At 37.6% G+C, this 6,754-nt stretch overlaps 1 non-coding gene across 1 annotated transcript; it reads right to left on the bottom strand.

Annotated features, from left to right (window-relative positions):
- Positions 1–1,350: 1,350 nt before the first annotated feature.
- TRNAV-AAC (transfer RNA valine (anticodon AAC)) lies at positions 1,351–1,424 on the bottom strand. Its single transcript has one exon. It is a non-coding gene; the product is annotated as a tRNA-Val (tRNA).
- Between the last annotated feature and the right edge of the window lie 5,330 nt (positions 1,425–6,754).

Here is a 6,754-nt window from a genome sequence, read left to right as displayed (position 1 = left end):
TGAGGGTTATTTGGAACTGTAGCATGTTATAGCAAAGAGAACTCTCAAAGCTATGGCCAAGAATAATTTAAGAGGGCTAGGGTGCTAAAAACACGAAAAAAAACCTCACAAAGTGCCCCTCACTTGCTTTCGCATGAAAACTAGTACATCCGTGCAAGGTAGCCAAGCCTTTGCATATCATCTTTGATACCAAGCAACAACAATGTAGAAGTGATGTGCCATGATAGTTGCTTTTGGCCGTTTTATGGTTGTGGAGTTGCTGATGTTACAGCGCCTCGTTCTTGCCATGCTTTGTCCTTGCCATGCTGATGGTTCTGTGGAGTTGCTGATATTACAGCGACTCGTCCTTGCCATGCTTTAGAGCAATTGCCACCCCCTCATTTTAATGAAAACCAGCCTTGGCATTCTCTAGGGTTGCATGCAACTGATCTGCTCCACAGTGGTGTGAGCAACTGCAATTTGAGCAGCCTCCAATACCTCTCTATCCTTTGCTTCACTTTTAGAGAGCTTGTCCAAATTTGGGGCTTTACATCTTACATAGAGTCTAGTTGCCCTCTTTCCTAAGGCATTATATTATAAGCTAAGGCTAATATGAGTGGACCATATCGATATCAAATGAAAATAAGTCTCATCCTAGTGAATGTTGAGCTCAGATAGGCTATTTCAAGAGTGCTGCTTTTGTGATTCTGGCCTTCTTGTACTAGCAAAGGTGAATATGAGTAATATTTTGGGGTTAGCATGTCATAGTCATGCTCTAATGCCTTCAGTCTTTACCCAATAAAGTATAAAAGCCAACATAGAGGATTTCAGCCACTATTACTTCCTTAAAAAATGTAAAGGAGGTAGCTCCTAACAGCTATCCTAGCATTGATTGAAGAGGAAAATAATCCCCTTCTTAAATTAAAAGTGGCTTCGCCCGCACTCGAACCGGAGACATCATAGCGATGCTCTAATGCCTTCAGTCTTTACCCAATAAAGTATAAAAGCCAACATAGAGGATTTCAGCCACTTCTACTTCCTTCAAAATTGTAAAGGAGGTAGCTGTTAGGAGGTAGCTCCTAACAGCTATCCTAGCATTGATTGAAGAGGAAAATTTCTTAAATCAAAAGTGGCTTCGCCTGCACTCGAACCGGAGACGTCATAGTGATGCTCTAATGCCTTAAATCAAAAGTGGCTTCGCCTGGACTCGAACCTGAGACGTCATAGTGAGTCTTTACCCAATAAAGTATAAAAGCCAACATAGAGGATTTCGGCCACTTCTACTTCCTTAAAAGTTGTAAGGGAGGTAGCTCCTAACAGCTATCCTAGCATTGATTGAAGGGGAAGATTATCCCCTTCTTAATACAAAAGTGGCTTCGCCCGGACTCGAACCGGAGACCTTCAGTGTGTTAGACTGACGTGATAACCAACTACACCACGAAACCCGAGATACTGGTGGAAACACTGATTTACATTATATATTGTATAAATATTTTTTTTAAGATGACCATACCATTTTCTTCACTTCAAAACTAAGATTTGCCTCTTGGCACTTAATATCCATCTCAAAGAGACCCATAAAAGAGGTCATTAGCTTGGAATCCTGAGATTGCAGGCTGGGAGCAGGTGTGTGCAGGGCTGTGCCCATTGGTTGGATTCACAAAGTGCTCATTTTTGCACATTGTGTGCAATGTTTTCTTTGGATTCTGGTACATGTTGCCAAGCGTCCCACTGAGTTTACTTCCCAAGATTGTGCGTGCAAAGCTGCTCTGGTCCAATCGCCTTGAAAATTAGCCTCAACCCTAGCACAAATAACATGCATCCGCACCGTTTACCACATATCTCTGTCCCATGCTTAAAAAGCTCTAACATCGTCCAACCCATTAAATCGTTGAAATTAGGGTTGTAGGTAGATGGATCATTTATCTTGAAACATAGTTGGTATTGGACTAATATGTCATGCTGATTAGTTGGTATTGTGGATAATTGAGTAATTTTACTTTAAATGCTATGACACTAATACTGTAGGTAGATGGGTCATTTATCTTGGATCATAGTTGGTATTGGATTAATATGCTATGGTGGTTAGTTGGTATTGTGGATAATTGAGTAATCTAACTTAAAATACTATGACACTAATGTTGTTGGTACTTGAGTTATTATCCCATGCTGATGACACTAATGTAGTTGGTACTCCATGCTAAAAGATTGTGGGTTATTTCCATGTGATAACAAAATGTCGGCACATGGCCAAATCAATGAAGTAACTCTGCATGATACTGCAAACAATAAATATATGCTATATACAAGTCTACACCCATATAACATCCTAGTCGGCTCTGTAGTGCTCATCACCTATCACTCAACAATGCCAATCATGTTCCCAACATGATAGCATTTAATAGGCCCAAACCTAAACACCAATAACGCTAGCTTTGTATATAACACATAATCACTCATAATTAGAATAATGCTAGCATGCCCCCAAATGTGGATACACCAGTAGCACTAGCCTATTTAAAGTTAATATGGAATCACCCATGATATGGTGTAATGTGCATACACCAATAACAGTAGCATATGGAATCACCCATGATATGGTGCAATTGTATTTCACGCATCCCCAATCTACCCCGTAGAAGGATCTAGCTAACATCCCTCTTGCTTGAGTTGGAAATTATGTGTTTGCTTATATATGGGCAGATCAGGTTTGGACAAGTGTGGAAATATCACTTAGTGAGCATCTTCTACATGATTTCCCTTGAAGGTCAAAAGCGTTTCTTGTGTGTGTGGTAGTGTGTTGATGATTAAAGATTATGTCAGGCTCAAGTATTTCCACTTGATTAACAATTAGAGGTTTCTCTTCATCATAAGGAGGATGTGAAGAAGGAAGTGGCCGTGTAAATGGTTTCAACAAACTAATGTGGAAAGAATTTTGAATGTTCCATTGTGATGGTATTATGCAAGGCATTAATATTTTTGCTGACCCTAAATGGTCCATAAAGCCTTTGTGCCAATTTCAGTACATGACTCTTCTCAAAACCCTTTTGAGACATCTCTTTTCACTTCTTAAGAGAACATAATCACCCTCTTTGAAAGACATGGCTTTCTTGTTTTCATGTTTAGATTTGTGTATAGCTTTCCAAATATGTTCTAAAAATCTTGAGTAAACTCATCAACCACCTCTACTTTATGAGAAAGCCCATAAATAATCTTAAATGGTGCCTGACCCATAGCTAAATAAGGTGTATTGTTGTAAGCAAATTGTAGAAGGTGAATGTATTTGTCCCAAAGTCTAGGCTGGATGAAACATACGCTCTAATTACGTATAGAATCACACTATTAATAACTTTAATTTGTCCATTAGACATTGGATAAAATGCAATCGTGAAATCCAACTTAGTGTCTAAGTTTTCAAAGAGTGTAGTCCAAAAATGACTACAAAACTTGGAATCACGATCAAACACAATGACCTGCGTCGTAAGCTATGATGTATAAATATTTACTTGATAAACAAATGTGCAACAAATGTGCAACCTGTTGAGATATCAATGTATTTTTACATGGAATAAAATAGGATTGTTTTACTAAAGCGGTCCACTATAGTCCAAATCATGTCGTCATTATGACTTGCATCAGTAGGTTAGTGTGTAATTAAGTCTGTTGATATATGCTCCCATAGTCTATTAGGAATTGATAATGAAGCCTCGAGACTTACCTTTGTAGCTCCTAATCTTTCAACAAGTCATGCACTCGGCAACAACAAATCTAGCTACATCCTTTTTCGTTGTAGGCCAAAAAACTCTCTAGCCACAACATGTGATGTAGAGGATACCTCTCTATGGACTATATATGGAGGATGCATCTCCTCTAAAACATTCTGTCTAAATGGTTGTTTGATACATAAAGAAAAGATATCCTTCATTGTTAGGAGCCAAAATATCTCGATCTTCCTCTTAGGAATCCTTCATGGCTTCAAAGGGTGAACTCTTTATGGCTGAGGTATGATTGATGCTACTTGTCTTCAACTTAAAACATCAGTCACTATATTTTCTTTGCTAGGTTGATATGTTTGATTGACTAAAAACTCTAAATAAAAGACACCCATTTGATGTGTTTGCCTAAAATCAAGGGTTGAGAGAGCAAGTGTTAATACTTTGAATAAAAGACATCCATTTGATGTGCTTGCCTAAAATCAAGGGTTAATGCTGTGTTGTGATCAATTTTGAGTAGGAATTCAAAATCCATAAGGTACTGTTTCCAAATCCTAAGATCATGTACTACAATAGTCAAATCCTTGTCATATGCACTATACTTGCACTTTGTTCGTTTCAGTTTGCAGCTCTCATCATGTTAGGGATGATGATCATCCTGCATGAGGAGTGTGTTCCAATCCCATAGACAGTGGCATCGATAAAGTAAAAAAGTTGTAACCCATGGGCAAGAGTAAGATATTTTTTTCAAATCTTGAAAGGATATATCATATCTATCGATCCAATGGAATTGTTTAGCCTTCTTTAGGAGATATGTTCAACGGATGTGCAATGTATGTAATATTCTTGACAAATTTCCTATAGTAGGTACATATTCCTAAAAATGATTATAATCATGTATCTCAAGAGTTCTAGGCTACGTGACAATGGCCTCAATCGTCTTTACATCAACTTGAATGCCTGTGGGGCTGAGACTGTGTGGGCCAAGTAGTTGGTTTTCTTTCAAAAGAGAGAATACTAGATCTAGATATTTCTTATGATCTTAAATATTTTTATAGAAGACTAGTATTATATCATCAAAGAATATAACATCAAACTCTTAATGTTTTAGGAAGGCTAGTATTATATCAGACAAAGTATTGTATTATCAAAGAATATAATAAACTCTTAATGTTTTAGGAATATGTGGCTCATTATATGACTAAAAGACACACGGGTATTAGTAAGTCTAAAGGGCATTATCAAAACTCATAATGAATAGATGCAGTCTTGAATGTAGTCTTATATACACATCTTCCTCAGTCATTAGGCAAAATATGGACTCTCATTTTCGCCCCTTAAGGATTTCCACACCTCCTCTCTCTAGAAAAATGGGTTCATGGTGAAGTTTTTTGCAAATCAACTCAGAAGTGAGCGGAGTTTGGAAATTTGGAATCTACTCTTCGATGGCTTTCCAATGATGGGCAATTTTGCATATTAAGAAAGTTCCCAAATTGGTGATAACATGGCATGTAACTCAACTCAAAAGTGAGCGGAGCTCGGAAATTTGGAATCTACTCTTCAATAGCTTTCCAATGATATATAGCATGATGGAAAATTTTGCATATTAAGAAAGTCTTTCTTAATATGCAAAATTTTCCATCATGCTATATATCATTGGAAACCTATCAAAGAGTAGATTCCAAATTCCAAACTCCGCTCACTTCTGAGTTGATTTGCAAAAATTTCACCCCATGAGCCCATTTTTCTAGAGAGAGGAGGTATGGAAATCCTTAAGGGGCAAAAATGAGAGTCCATATTTCGCCTAATGCTTTCTTACTTAAGATCGTTTTGGCTAAATACCCTAGCCCCTCTCAACTTATCTAATAAATCATCAACTCTAGGGGTGTGTTACCTATTCTTATCTTGTTTAACTTTAATCTTGTTTAAGGCTCCATAATCTATACACATGGTAAATGCCATTCTTTTTCTTGACTAAAAGTATGGGAACAACTTATGGTACAACTGCTAGGTCTAGTTCAACCTCTCTCTAAGAGTTCTTCTATCTGATGCTGGATTTCTTTTTTCTCTAGCATAATGATTTTATAAGCTTATTTTCAAGTGTTAATATTATTTTGGATTAATAATTATGCTCCTCCATTTGAGGACATTAATGTGTTATGCAAAGGCACTATAAAAGTTGTAACATTATGATATATTGGCCACCCAAGGCCTTAGTTAGTACGTTTTGGGTGCCCAAGTGTGAATAATGGCCAACTAGTTGTATATAAGGCATTTTCTCATAATGAATGGACACAATCCCCCTTTGTGCTATGAGAGCTCGTCTTGTCTTGTCTTGTCTTGTCTTGTGAGAGAGTGTGAGAGTGTACTCTAGTGCATGTGCCTTTTCTATGCATGTATGTGTAGAAGAGTGAGAGAGAGATTGCCTTGTGCTGTGGTGTGAACAACTCTATGGTGACAGTGTGGAGGTGGAGCTTGGAGGATTGGAGCTTCCAAAAGTGAGCTTAGGGACCTCAAGGGACGTGATCTTGAAGCATTGGTAAGTACCCAACGATGGTTGTTGTCTATTGCTTCTTTCAATGGCCAATGTTTAGAGTTCTCTCTTGGGATGTGTGGTAGACCATAACATTTTTGGCATTGCTGCCGGGGAAACACCATTGTTTCTTCTATCCTCTTTGAGTTTCAACTCCCACTATGCAAGATTCTTGATTGCCTTTGCATTCAAAAAGTGCATTGTGAAGAGAATGAATGGATAAGGTTTGATTGGAAGTGAAGATTTGTGAGAAATTACTTATTTTTGGTGTGTGGGTGAGTACTTGGGTTATCTTAGAGGAAAGCTACATCGTTTTTTCTTTCAATTTTGATGTTTGTATCACCAAAACTTGCTGCTATGAACGAGCAGATGTGATACTCTGCTTTTTGTTTTTTTTTTCAAAAAATCAAAAAAATTACAAAAATAAGGAGCCAATGGCTGTGCTTATAACTTGCATTACATTCCTTACACCTAGCACAACCATTCTGGAACATTTGGATAGGTAAATTATACCCAAAACTTCATTCTG

Source organism: Cibotium barometz, chromosome 47 (genome assembly GCF_041138505.1).
Source record: "Cibotium barometz isolate CiBa-2024 chromosome 47, ASM4113850v1, whole genome shotgun sequence".
Classification (NCBI taxonomy): Eukaryota; Viridiplantae; Streptophyta; class Polypodiopsida; order Cyatheales; family Cibotiaceae; genus Cibotium; species Cibotium barometz.
The sequence above is the reverse complement of the archived record's forward strand: the minus strand, read 5'-3'. Positions and strand labels throughout refer to the sequence as shown.